Below are 15,163 nucleotides of genomic sequence, written 5' to 3'. Positions count from 1 at the left end.
TATGAGATACATTACTTAATAATTGGCAGTAATAACCTAACTGAAATACAAATACTTAACAGTTTTCAGCAGCTTACATATATGCAAATTCACTTTTTTGATTTATTTTTTTGTTGATATCTTGAATTTGTTCTGTTAAATATCACCCAAGTTTTCCCGCTCTGGCTTTCAGCTCTGCTTCCTCGAAATCTTTTCCTTCCAGCCACTTTTGAAAGCAACCTAGGAGAAAGGACATACAACAGATCAATCAATTGCACAGCTAAAAACATTTAACAGGTTACATAAAATAATAAAAGTTGTCGGATAGAAACATCTACTAAGAACCAATTATTTTGTTTGCTGTATTAGCTGTCACAGAACTAACTTCACAGAAGGCATTGACGAATAATCCAAAACAGAGTTTTTATTAACAATTACAAAAACAAGAGTATATACTGTACACTACAACATAAACAGACAACAGAGGGAGCAATGTAGAGAGGAAGAAGAGGTTGATGAAGACGTGCAGCTGTTGGTGATTGAAGACTGGAGATAGGTGAGGAGAGTGGAGGATGATGCGAAATGGAGTGCATGGGTAATAGAGGGAGAGAAACATAGGGAAACAGGGACCAGACAGGACTGTGAAAGAAGCATCTTATAAACCTCCATTTCCACTATCAAGGTAAATGGTTACTGTATTTGGTCAATACTGATCCTATAATGACACTGACACTTTTATGGTTTTAGTGGTTTATTTTATTCGTTTTTCCTGAAATTACTTATGACATGGAAGATTTTCAGTTCCCAGCATGCTCTGCAATGGAGTGGTAAATGAGAGTAATGTCAAAATAAGTGTTATTTTATGCATATAAATCGAGATGAGAACAGATTATTAATGTTTACTATTAAGTTCAGTTGGTATTTTAATGAGTTTTTTGTTAATTGTGGATTTAAGAGGTTACCATTGTTATGAAGAGTTATGCATTTGTTTAGAAGGGAAACTTATTATAAGTTTCTCTTGACAATAAGAGACATGAAGTTACAGTTTAATTTAACTTAAACCAAATAAATTGTGTTGACACAATAAAGTAATTTATTTTAATTGATTAATTTTTTGCTTTGTGTCAATGTCAAAATTTTGGCTCATATTAAAGTAAAGGTCTAAACCAAATCCTTAATATAATTTGAGAAAAACTGTAGCATGGCTGTAACAAATTAGAGTAATTTAGAGTAAAGTTTGTCCAAAGTATCATTTATTTTCAGTGCACTTCACATTTTACTTACCTTTAATTGCTCTATATTTGTGAGGTGTCAGAGGGCCTAGGATCTGGTTTTGTGGTGGGGCAACTTTTTCCTTCCAGGCTACGGTTGGCCAGTGTGCTTGTTCTCCAAATGCACACTGCCAGTTCTTTTACAAACAAGCTGTCCTTTAAATTAGCCTGAATCTTCTTCCATTTTTCACTGTCTATTGCAACACCTTCACCAATATCAACCTGTATGGAAGAACATTCAACAGTAGTCAAGAAATGTGAAAGAATTGTAGTCTTTCATTCTTGATGTATAAGCAATAACTCAAAGAAAGTAATATCTTCCGTCCTGATCCTAGGGACACACTGTCCTGCAGAGTTTACTTACAACATTAATCAAACACACATGAACCAGCTCATGTGCTTCAGGATTACTTGAAAAGAATTGCAGGCCACATGTTGGAAATAACATTTGCAGGGCAATGGGTCCCCTGGAGTAGGGTTAAAGAGCTAGTCAACAGTTTTAAAAATTTCAGTCAATTCAGTGTAATATTTTTGTTGCTGTTATGTACAGAAGTGCATAGAAGTAGACCACACTTTTATATGGTGTAGTGTTTTACAATTAATTAACTATAGTATTGTTAGCCAAAATAATGTTCTGGTGTTTTTGTACATTATTTCCAAAAATGCCCAACAGAAATACTATTGAATTCAATAAATACGTACCTCTTGGTTTTCCAAAATTTGTTCAGCGATTTGATAGGTAACAACAGCAGAACTGTTCTCTGTGGGAAAGGGTGTAAAGTTAGGGATTTGGAGTTTTAAGAGTGGGGCCAGATTAAACATATGGGCAATACTAATAATACTAATAATATTAATTGTGACTGATTAAATAAAAATGTTCTGCAAAGATCATATCATTAGGATCTTACCAACTGCTGTTTGAGGGTTTTTTATTTTTTCTGAAGGGGGGCTGCTCTCTGCATAGAATCAAACAAATGCGCTGATATTCCATACTTACAAAACAATTCTGCAATTCTATTATTTAATGCATAAAATCTTACCAGATGTCACTGGAAGGTCTGGAATGGAGGCTGGAGATGTTGCTTCCTGGAAAATCAAGTCACAAACATTATTATATTTGTGTGTACAACGACACCGGTATACAATCCGTAACATGAGTGTGGTGCTTTAAAAATTAATAATATATTATTACCATAAATGGTTTATATTTATTTATTCTTCTTCTTGTAATTATTATTATGCACAAAATCTTACCAGTTGTCACTGGAAGGGCCTGGATGGAGGCTGAAGATGGGTTGTTTCCTGGAAAATCAAGTCAAACATTATATTTATTTTTATAACTCTCAGACGCTGGTAAATTCAGTAACCTGAGTGTATAATATATATATAATTATATAGTAAGTGTATAATAATAGTAAACGTAGGAGCCTGATAAAAACGAAAAGTCGTCTGATGGACTTTGATTTTGCATCTGAACTCTTCATTTTTTAATGGAGCCAATCAGTTTTAATGTTACATACAGCATTTTCTTTAGCCTCCATCCTTTCTGAAGTTTTGTTCTCCGGTGGAATTTTATCAAGCAGCTTTGGCACTCGAATTCTTTTGCCAGAAATTGTTCAATTTCTTCGCTAGTTTCTGAAAAAAAAGATGATTGTAAGCGCTTTTTATATGTTTCTTTTCAGTCTGAAACGTTTTTTTACTCAGGTATTTCTTGATTCATAACCTTTAAAATGACTTGATTACTTTAATATTTAAACCGTAAGATGTATACATGAAGCAAATGTTTTTAAACTGACAGAACATTTTAGCAACCTAGTGTGGTAGAACCAATAGGTCTTCCCTTGTAGCGGTGATTGGTGGGGTTGTAATTATTGACCATCCTATCATGCGACAGAGGGGTGTAGATATAGAGCTGGTAGTGAAGTGGTTTGGGATTATGAGTCACGCCCCTTGGCGTCGGTGTCATATCCGGTCGGCCAGTAGAGCGGCACGTGAGGAAAAACCTTGTGGCTGACACTTGGTTAGCGTTGCCCCTCTGCTAGGCGCAAGCTTGAGTGAGTTGAGTCGAGCTTGTGTGGCTGTTAATATTACGGACGTTCTGGGTCGGGCTGCGTACACAGTTCTCCAACAAACGTAGCGAGTGGTTTTCCGCACATTTGTGCGGTTACCCGATTAGCTGGGTTACGAGATCTGAGGAGTACGACAGTTTGAACGAGCCGCAACTGCCCAGTGCATTCATCGGGGGTTTGTTACCTGTTGGGTTGAGGTTGGGAAGAGTCTACCTTCATGATTGGTTGCGTCTCTACCAGTGATTACGTCCCGCGTTTCCTGATCTACGTGGAAGTTATCCGGGGGCGCTGTTGCTATATTTTATTTTAGTGTTAATTCCGCTTTACCCTTTTTGTTTTGTTTGGCTTTATTTTTTTCATTTACATTGTTTTCTTTGGCACTACTGTTTTCATGTTTTTTTTGTTTTCTTTTGTTCAGTTGTTGCAATTAAACAGCTGTGCCGTACTACATTGGCTAGCCCTGATGGTGCTGCTGTAGTTACATATTTAATTTATTTGTTGGTTTATTGTTTCTATTTTTGTTTGTTATATTGTTTCCTATTCTTGTGACGGTGCATCATTGTGAGCAAGGAGAGTGTCTGCTTGTTATACTGCATTGCAGTGTACAGGGATTGCAGAGTGCCTGAAGCCTTATTAAAACTTGTGCCAAACATATTTCCATCCATTTTTGTTACAGGAGCTGAGTGCCTAAGGCGGGGCGGAGTTTGGGGTGGCGGTGTTCTCCCACGAGTGCTGTAGTGTGTGGGTGTGTGTGTGAGCGCGTGTGCACCGGTGTAACCAGTGTGAGGTGCGGTGTGGCCTGTTGTGCCCCTGTGGTCGTGCCTTGGCTCCTGTTCCTTTGTGGTTAGTTGAAAAGTGTCTGTTGGCCCAGATTGCTTACTGTTGTATTTTCTTTGTTTATTATTATTATGTTTCCTTTTGTGTCAGTTGGTTTAATATTGTGTTAGACCTTTTAAAATAAAAATATTTATATTTCTACGCTCACGTCTCCTGCCACTTACTGAAATGAACCTGTGTGCCTAAAGTGTAAATACCTTCTCGTCCCTGGCGAGTATCCAGGGTGGCGTAGTCGCTCTCTATTCAGTGGTCAATTGGTGTCAGGTCACACTAGCAACATCAAGTTAGCCTGATTTAGCAGCTGAGCATTTTCATGTTTCACAAATGTCCTCAGAATTGTTTGCTAACTTGTTCTTCTACACATTTGAGATAATTAATTTCATACTTTACCTTTCATGAATAAAATTTGTCCTGTTGCGAACCGTCCTTTTCGGAGAATCCAGTAAAGCCTGGCTCAGACTACAGGAGTTTTAAAATCCTGACAGATTTCAAATTCTGGTTGCAGCACACACATAAGGAGAATCTTGACAGATTCTCTTATTTAAAATCTTAAACAAGCTCACACTCATCAGTGTACAACTAAATTACACATATTTTACATATCCATAGGATATGCAGTTTTGTAAAAGGAGCTAATAGTAACCGTTTTAATGGGTTTACTATTTTTAGATGTTGACATCACATCTACATTTGAATCTCTTTTTCAAGCACTACAAAAATAGGTTTGCCCATTGCAAACTTGCATTTATGAATGTGAAATGTCCAGATAATAAAACGTTGGGGCGTTAAGTTGTGTTTATAAATAAGACTAAAGGTAGCAAGTGCAAAAATAAAAATTTAGAAAGTTTGATTGGAAGTTTTTTTAATTCATAATTGCACATCAAAAGACATCCGACACCCAAACTACAGGATAATATTAAGATTATCATACCAGAGGACGCCTCTTAAGTCATCTCACCGGGAAACAGAAGTAAACAAAGGGACATCGCAAAGTTAATTTCACGTGATCTCACCTGGCAACGATTGTGTAACGTCTTTGTCGCTCTCTGAATGATTCTCTGTCTGTCCAAAGCCGCGGGAACGTATTTTGAGCAGGGGGTGCTATAATGCTTTTTGCTAGGGCTGAAGTTATGACTGTGCTTTGGGCAAGCCGCTTAAGTTTAATGTTAATAAATAACGGAAGAAAAAAAATTGTCACTGCCGAGAATAAAGATGAATGCCAATGTGATTATAAGATACAGCATAAAAACAAACACATAAACGCATGTTATCTGTATGCCTATAGCCAAATAACAATCTGTTGAACGAAACTACAAGCTGCGCGTTAGCAGTTAACTTACCCGGTACATTTAAAACCGACGCGACTTCTCCCCAGCTCTTTTCCTTATCTGTGCGGTTGTGGTATGTTTTGGAGGATACATTATATAGACAATCATGCTGTTGCCACAAGTTGTTCTTCCATCTCCGCTGTCCAACGTACCCTTGCAGGAGCTTTCGCGGTCGACATTTTTAAAGGTCTGTCAGTCACCTCCGTCACCTTGCAGATGTGCCTCTCATTGGCTGTTGCGAAAGTACCAACGTCATCACCCCGATTTAAAATCCTAAATATCAAACATGTTTGATATGATCGGGGCAGCCCCGATTTCTCTCGGAGCAGATCGGGAGGTGTAAGATTCGATCTGTGAACGCCTCACATTACGTGATAATCTGGGCCGAATCTCGGACCCGATCGAGGTTCTGGACCCGATTTTTTCAAAGATTCTCGGGAGGGGAAATCGGGGTAAATTCTGGCCGAGAATCTTGTAATCTGAGCCAGGCTTAAGTGTGAGTCGATGAGAAATCCGTCGTACTTTTTCGACCAAAATGTTTAATGTCTTTAACATTAACAGAGTCTTTAAGACCGTCGTCTAAATAATACATATACGCGAACATTTTGTACATAAACACCGTGTAAATAGATATTAAGAACGACACTGGGCTTTCTCTGTATGCGCCTGTATGTAAAGCCACTGAAAACCGTTAAAAAATTGCGTGCGCGTGACATTTTGTTACGTGTCTCCAGCTGCTGTTGTCCCAGCAACCGGTAGTGCAGCAGGCGCACACTGAATTGTTTAACTCCAGCAAATTAATGTAAGTGATAACAAATCTATAAACCACTAATATTTTATCAGAATCAGAATCAGAATCAGAAGAGCTTTATTGCCAAGTGTGCTTGCACACACAAGGAATTTTCTTTGGTGTTGGAAGCTTCTAGTACAGACATTCAACACAATGACAATACAATATAATACGATATTTATACAATATTTATGGAAAATATATATTTATATCGATATTTATACAATATTTATTAATACAATATTTATGGAAATTTCCTTAATTTTCCTTTAAAATAGCTTAACTTTTTTTGCATATAAAACAATTTTATCAAAGTTATCAAAGTTGCTTTAACACTTGTTTATTAAAAAACAGTTAATTTTATTTTATTCATATAGCACTTTTCACAATTCTCATTGTTGCAAAGCAGCTTTACATACGATCAAAAAATAATGGTAATATATGAATAAATAAAATACAGCATAATTAATATACTACAGCAATCCTTAAGCAAAATTATATGCCAAATTGACAGTTCAAAAATGGGAAAAAGCACTCCCCCCAAAGTTTGCATGCCTGTGATTCAAGAAGTATTAAAGATTTTTAGATTGTGGATCTTAAAAAATGTAGCTTGTTTCCAACTGTCAAAACAACTTCATATGATTCCCCAGCCCAGCTAGATCCCCACCAGCTCGGCCAAGCTGGTCCACCAGCTCGGCCAGGTCCCCACCAGCTCGGCCAAGCTGGTCCACCAGCTCGGCCAGGTCCCCACCAGCTCGGCCAAGCTGGTCCACCAGCTCGGCCAGGTCCCCACCAGCTCGGCCAAGCTGGTCCACCAGCTCGGCCAGGTCCCCACCAGCTCGGCCAAGCTGGTCCACCAGCTCGGCCAGGTCCCCACCAGCTCGGCCAAGCTGGTCCACCAGCTCGGCCAGGTCCCCACCAGCTCGGCCAAGCTGGTCCACCAGCTCGGCCAGGTCCCCACCAGCTCGGCCAAGCTGGTCCACCAGCTCGGCCAGGTCCCCACCAGCTCGGCCAAGCTGGTCCACCAGCTCGGCCAGGTCCCCACCAGCTCGGCCAAGCTGGTCCACCAGCTCGGCCAGGTCCCCACCAGCTCGGCCAAGCTGGTCCACCAGCTCGGCCAGGTCCCCACCAGCTCGGCCAAGCTGGTCCACCAGCTCGGCCAGGTCCCCACCAGCTCGGCCAAGCTGGTCCACCAGCTCGGCCAGGTCCCCACCAGCTCGGCCAAGCTGGTCCACCAGCTCGGCCAGGTCCCCACCAGCTCGGCCAAGCTGGTCCACCAGCTCGGCCAGGTCCCCACCAGCTCGGCCAAGCTGGTCCACCAGCTCGGCCAGGTCCCCACCAGCTCGGCCAAGCTGGTCCACCAGCTCGGCCAGGTCCCCACCAGCTCGGCCAGGTCTCCACCAGCTCGGCCAAGCTGGTCAAACCAGCTACAACCAGCTTTGACCAGCTCATAACCAGCTTGAACCAGTTACCAGCTTGAGCTGGTATTAGCTGGATTTTCCAGCAGGGTTCCCAAGCAAAATGGAGAAGTTAATTGCTGTGGCGCGTTTCCCAATCCTATACGACGAGTCCCTGTTTGCGTACAGGGACATAAATAAAGAAAATTATGCGTGGACCAAGGTGTCTGAGATTGTTTGTTTTCCTGGTGAGTTGCTGAGGATGTGCATTAACGTTATAAATTTTCTGTAAATAAGCGGGAATTTCATGCTAACTTTAGCGCCAGAGCATGCAAAACAGTGTTACTGCTGCAGAATATTAAATTAACTATTTATATGCAACATTTATATGCAATAACAGAACGCTTGTTTTCCAGCGGGAATGAAATTCATTTGCTCAAAATAATACCGCTTTGACCAACTGCATTAAAGCTAACGTTACACTTCGACCAGGAGAGTTTGTAATGTAGGTTGCACACAAATAATGTTAATTAAAGACCAAGGCTAGTAAATGTCTCCTATAATGTTGAAATTAGACTAGCACTTAGCATGAACACAAAAGCCACACCACACAAATGGCTTTTAATTGGTTTATTTCGTTAGCAAATGTGTAACTACAATAAAGTTCTTTCCGCCGATCAATCTCTTGTGGTCACTCTGCACAAGATCAACAAGCTTGTTTGCTTGCGGCCCCTTTAAATACAAGATAAGATTTGAGTATGAGTATGTCTGCTCTACCGGACCGTCAGAGGGCAGCGCTGAGTCGCGTCATTTACAGACCCACTGAAAATTAATAATTGAGGAAGTGTTTTCGCCATTGCAAACAATCCAAGGAAACAACAAGAACAACAACCTAACAGTATTGAGAAGGTTATGCTTTAGTCTCAGCCTCAGACGTCATGCCCACGATTCATTGGCTGAACGTCTGATACATTTGGCACACTTTTTTTGGAAACACTTCAACGAGTTCGAAGTCGTTGTCTGATTGGCTAAATTCCACAGGATGTCCGGGAGACGTGTGTGTTGCGTTCTTTAACGGTCCGCCGGGAAACAAAACAAAGCGGTCCGATCGAATTAGAAAGTTCATCAAGACCGACTAAACGCTGCTTTTTTAAAAGTATGCGAGGTTCATAGTATAGATTCTTTGAAAGACGTCCAAGTCTTTTGTTTGAGGTACTTAGTGGAGTCTAAAAGATATGTTTTAACGTGTTTGCCGACTGGATATGGGAAAAGTCTTACCTTTCGAGCCTGGCCGACCGTCTCCCAGAATTTGGAGGGGTACCATTGAGATCCAATTTTGCTTGTTGTTTGCCCTCTCACATATCTATTATGGAAGATCAAGTAAAGTACCTCAACAAGAAGGGGATATCCGCCGCATATACGGGCCAAGATGAAAGAACAGACGCTGACATAGCAGTTGGACGGTTTAGTCTTGTGTTTGGTTCTCCAGAACTGCTTGTTGGAGTTAAAAAGTGGAGAGATATGCTCCAAACAAATGTTTACTGGGAACGTCTTATTGGCATGGCTGTCGACGAAGTGCACACCGTTGTACAATGGTAAGTAATGCTGTTCTCTGCCAAGTATTTTAGTGTATTTTCTGTTTTAATGCATAAAACTTACTAAACAGCTGTTTTATGCTTACATTAGTTTGCTTTAGTTACGTGTATTTACATGTGTGTTTAAGCCGGTGCTCTAGGAGACTGAAGCGACATTGTAAAAGTAAATTTGGAGACGATCGTGAATGAATGATTTACTAGTTGCACATCGGTCTGTAATTGTGGGGACATTTCCACGCCACTAAACATGGTGCAGCACAAAACTATACTGGATTGGTAGCTTCACCTGTCAGTCATATTGTCTTTTGGGCGGGCCTTGACCAATAAAAGCGGCCAAAGTTACCAGACCTTCTACGGAGCCCGTCTGGTCACCCATCGGAGAAAAAAAAACAAGACTCGCAAATCCGTGGCCACAGTTTTGTAATTCGTTCCCTCAGTTTACAAAACCGTGCTCTCGGATTAATAAACTGTACCCACGAGTTTACAATCCGTGCTCTCGGTTTTGTAAACCGTCCCCTCAGTTTTTGAAATCTGTACCCACGAATTCATAATCTGTGCCCACGCTTTCGCAATCTGTGCGCACGGTTTTGCAAACTGTAGCCTACTCGCGGAAGTGAAGCCTCTGTCTGTCAACAGAACAAGCTCCTTCCTACAGGAATATTAACCAATATTGTATACTGTTTTATATATAAATTGTCCTAATGTGTTTACACACGAGTGCGTGGCGCATATAAAGCATGCGTTCATTGCCGCGTTTCACTGGCATAAAGTTGGAATGACATTAAACTTTCGTGAATTTAGGGACCATCTCTAAAGTACACATTAAAATACCTTTTTCCAACTTCAATGGCATTTAAAGGGAATGATTTATACCCACAAGACTAACTGTACAGTGTTCATGTGTGTGTCAGCTATAATGCACACCTTTTAGATCTGTATACATTCTTTGATAGCTCCCTCTTCAGTTATGATAAAAACAAGCAAAGGCCAGAGCAGGATAAATCAACCTAGATAAATATTCAACTTTTGATAAAATTATTCTCCCGAAAATTGAAATATCTCCCTGCAACCAGCAATTCAAGATACCATTAGCTTTTTGCATTTTACTTTCAAAATTTTCCTTCATACTAATCTTCAAGTCCTTGGACACTGTAACTCCTAAATATTTCACTTTTTCTATAACTGGGATGTTATACAAATATAAATCTTGAATGGGGTGTAGTGCCATAAATTCACATTTGTTTAAATTTAGCTGAAGACCCGAAGCTTTACAGAAAGAATTAATAAAAAAAATAGCCAGAGGAATTTGGTGTTTGTTTTGTAAAAATAACGTAGTGTCATCTGCTAGTTGAATGATTGCTAAGATTTTCCCGAATACATTTAATTTCTTCACCGATAAATCATGACTGACCAGAGTAGATAGCATATCTGCAGCTAAGATAAATAAAAGAGGGGATAATGGACAACCCTGTCTTATTCCACAGTCAATCTGGAATCTTTGTGTAGTACCAAAAGTGAGACAAATAGAACTATTCATATCTTTGTAAATCACTTTTATAACCTTCATAAACTTTTCACCAAAACCAAAAAGTTCTAGGGATTTAAAAAGAAAAGCGTGCTCTATCATATCAAAGGCCTTTTTGAAATCTAAAAATAAGATGAATCCATCATCCTCAATCAAGTGACTGTACTCCACCAAATCCAATACCAACCTTAAATTATTATGGATAGATCTTCCTTTAAGAAAGACAGATTGCGATTCATTTATTAAATTATTAATGCCTACTTTTAGTCTATTAACATATATTTGTGTAAAAATTTTATAATCATTATTTAGCAGGGTGATTGGACAAAAATTATCCACATATCGTAAATCTTTATCTGGTTGAAGGATTAATGTTATTAAACCCTGATTCATAGTGGTGCCTAAAGACCCATCTTCAATGGATTAAATAACAAGAGCATTAAATAACAAAAACCTTATATCATTCCAAATTTTTTTTTAAAATTGGCTTCTTCGATGTGCAAGTCAGCATCACAGCTATTTCTCCAATCATTGTCAATGTGGGGAATAAAATCTAGCATTTTATCAAAGAAATTATTACACTCTATTGGGGAGAAGTTGGAGGAATACAAGTCACTGTAAAATTGATAGATTTTCTTACTTATTAAAATAGGATCCGTGCATTCAACACCATTTATCATTAGTGAAAGGACTGATTTACTCGATTGTCGTTTTTTTCTAGTCTGCAAAAGTAAGAAGTACTTTTTTCACCCTCTAATTGTAGAGAGACCATTTTGCTTTTTTCAGTATCATTCAATACACTTTCACTACAGTATTTGTTAATCTCATAAATAATATTATGCTCCTGTTGTCTCCTTACCTTGGCAAGTATTTTACAATAATTAATAGAAAATTCACGAATTTTAAATTTGCAGAACTCCCATCTGGCTTTATTAGAATTGAATTTACTGTTCTTAATTTCTAGGATTAAATATTTTACTTTATTACAGAATCTCTCGTTATTAATTAAATCAGAATTGAATTTCCAATATCCCTTAGCTTGAAGTGTTGTGATTTGGTTTGATCAATAGAGAAATAGCACAATGATCCGTCAGAGGTGCTGCCGAAATAGTGCAGTCTTTAACAAATAACAGTAAGTTATCTGAAATAAGCCAATAATCAATTCTCGATTTGCTGGAGGCATTGGGTCTTAACCAAGAGAACTGCCTGAGATTTAGATATCTCCAGAAATCAATTAATTTAAGACTAGAGCAAAAATGGGAGACCAAAGGATTTGGCCGAGAAGTAATGCTTTTGGGTGGATGTCTCGTCAGGTACAACATTAAAGTCTCCGGTAACAATGTTATCTGTAGGGTACGTTCCCTTTAAATCATAAATTACTGGGGAAATCTCTTGGAAGTAGATTTTGATTCAGTTTAGAGATATTGTGGCCATATAGATTAACCACAATGAAAAAAATATGTTCAATATCTAAAACAACCGCTAACTACTTTGATCAGACCTAGAAGTAATTATTTTCCCTGGACAGTTATTAAATAAAATTGCAGTCCCCGCCGAGTGAGAAGAACCATGGCTAAATAGCATCTTATCTCACCATTGATTAGACCAAAAGGCAGTATCCGTTACAACAGAGTGTGTTTCTTGTAGAAAAATGCAGTGAGAACCACTACTTTTGCAATATAAGAACATTGCTTTTCTTTTAACCTTATTTTGAATGCCCCTAACATTCAATGACATGAAAGAAAATGACAACTTAACTGGAAACATAACAATAAAAATGCAAAATATAAGAAAAAGTGCAAACACTTGTATGAGAAAAGACAAAAAACACAAGTTCGTATAACCACGAACCTAGAACATACCTCACAACCTAGTGTATTTCCAAAACAGTCATGTCTCATACCATCCTACCCGTAATCAGTTCAAGTTAAGAGTCACGTTGAATCGATGCGTGTTCCTTCAATGTAACCGAAAGGACCACGGTAGTACACTTTTCTTCCTTCTTTATGCGCCTGATCGATCAAAGGCCATAACGCAGCACGGGCCAGCCTGTCCTCCTTCGTAAGATCCTCCATGAATCGAACTCCTCGGTCTTGGAAAACTGACAAATTCTTTGTTGTTTCCAAATTTCATCCATGTGTTTCCGCATCGTAAACTGCACAATCATCTGCCTTGGTTTCCCTGGTTCCTTTCTGCCGATTGGGTGCACTGTGTCAACAATGTCCTCTAATTTCTGAATCATATGAAGTACGATTTCAGCAATGAGACAGGTCACTTCCCTGCGAGGATCCTCTACAGGCTTTTCTTTTATACCATTGATCCGAAGAGTCTATCTTCTCTTATACCGCTTGAGTTTAGATGTTCTACTTGCCAGATCTTTGTACGATGTAGTTAATCCCAGAAGTGATTTGCTCATCTCAATGCACTTTTCTTTGCAGTCTTTAATTTCAGCAGCATTGATCTTGACAGACTTGGAAATCTCTGCGACCATGATACTGTTTCTTCGCATTTGATTCGCCATTTCCTCTAACTTTTCATCCTGTGAATCAAAACGGGCTGTCAGTGAAGTTATGGCTTGCAGAAGAGTTGCATTAGTGATGTCCTCGTCGTCTTGTGGCCTTAATTTCTTACAGGCGTTTGTTTTAGTAGGGGTGAGATGAAGACGAGTCATGACGTTTATCTGTTTAACCGCAGGAACGGTCGATGACGAGGGAGAATCGAGACATCAAAGTACGCATCCTTCAGGTCGATAGCCATGAATTCAATTCAATTCAATTTTATTTATATAGCGCTTTTCACAATGTGCATTGTTCCAAAGCAGCTTTACAGGAGCAAATAAGAAAAACACAGAAAGGTAAAACACAGCACAGTGCATGGTGTTTATAGACCAAGCAAGATCATTATAATAAATAATATCTAATAAATAAATGAATAAATAAATAAATGCATTCTCCCGGTGAGCAAGCCAACACTGCACTGCTCTGCTGTGGCGAGGAACCCAAACTCCAATGCTGAATAATGGAGAAAAAAAAACCTCGGGAGAAACCAGGCTCAGCCGGGAGGGCCAGATCTCCTCTGACGTGTCATGGCTGCACTCAGTGACCCCGACCAAAGCCACCGAGCAACGTCCACGAAGAACAGGGAGAGCCCACGAGCCGCGACCCAGGAAGCCCCACCCGCCGAAACCGTGCAGGTCCAACCCGGTCCCATTCCGCGATCAACAACAGACAACAGAGGAACAACCAGGGAAAAGTAGTAATGGCATAATTAACTTTATTCCTCTGTTGTCCGACATCGACCACAAAACAAGACCAACCAGACCAGATCCACACAGTCCCAACAAATGAAACGCCCCGAACCACAACCAACAAGCCCCCCCACTCCCCACAACACCCACCCAGCTACCTCCAATCAAAGTCACTGAGTGCAGCCATAACTTCAAACTGCTGTCGTGTGATGTAAGTTTAGCATTAAATACCAAGTATTGTAAATTTAGCATTTATGTGACAGGTAGTCCGTCTTTGCTCTCGGCTGGGGATGGAATTGTCTGAGCTGGGCCGGCCAGATGGTCGCCTTTTTCTTGGGTGGTGATGGAATTGCCTTGGATGGAGCTGGATGGTCAGTCAGTCCGCAGGCTCTCGCAGGAGGATGGCACGGGATTTTCAGATGTAGCTGGCGTAATCTCTAGTTGTGGATGGGCATATGACGTTCATCTGGGTCTGGCGGAATCTCTCCCTACCTCGGGATGGGCATCCCGAGGCGAGGGCAGAAACAGAAAGAGAATAATTAGCGTAGCTGCTGTTCATTAGCTATGTATTAGTGAATGCTTGGCTGAAAAGATGTGTCTTTAATCTAGATTTAAATTGGGAGAGTGTGTCTGACCCTCGAATAGTATCGGGGAGGCTATTCCAGAGTTTAGGTGCTACGTATGAGAAAGCTCTACCCCCTTTGGTGGATTTAGTTATTCTAGGTGTTATCAAAAGTCTGGAGTTTTGAGATCTTAGAGAGCGTGATGGGTTGTAGTGTGGTAGAAGCTCTGTTATGTAGGTAGGGGCTAAACCGTTTAAGGCTTTATAAGTAATTAAAAGAACTTTAAAGTCAATACGATACTTAATGGGTAACCAGTGAAGGGTCGATAACATTGGGGTTATGTGATCGTATTTTCTGGACCTGGTTAGAACTCTGGCAGCTGCATTGCTGCCATGAACTAATCCTGACATCTGATAGATGTCAGGATGTGCTTCTGCGTGAGCATCCTGAATGGCAGCTTGTGTATATGCCTGTTCAGTTCAGGGTACGCAGATCTAGAATGGGGCGCAACCCCCCCGCCTTTCTTGGGGACGATGAAGTACGGGCTGTAAAACCCGTTGAA

The 15,163-nt window shown here is 40.1% G+C and overlaps 1 long non-coding RNA gene across 1 annotated transcript; it reads right to left on the bottom strand.

Annotated features, from left to right (window-relative positions):
• Nucleotides 1-1,977, bottom strand: LOC130550679 (uncharacterized). Its single transcript, XR_008962465.1, has 3 exons — nt 1,953-1,977; nt 1,264-1,472; nt 1-219 (listed from the first exon to the last, which is right to left on the bottom strand). It is a non-coding gene; the product is annotated as an uncharacterized LOC130550679 (long non-coding RNA).
• Nucleotides 1,978-15,163: the final 13,186 nt, after the last annotated feature.

This window comes from Triplophysa rosa, unplaced genomic scaffold (genome assembly GCF_024868665.1).
Source record: "Triplophysa rosa unplaced genomic scaffold, Trosa_1v2 scaffold395, whole genome shotgun sequence".
Taxonomy (NCBI): Eukaryota; Metazoa; Chordata; class Actinopteri; order Cypriniformes; family Nemacheilidae; genus Triplophysa; species Triplophysa rosa.
The sequence above is the reverse complement of the archived record's forward strand: the minus strand, read 5'-3'. Positions and strand labels throughout refer to the sequence as shown.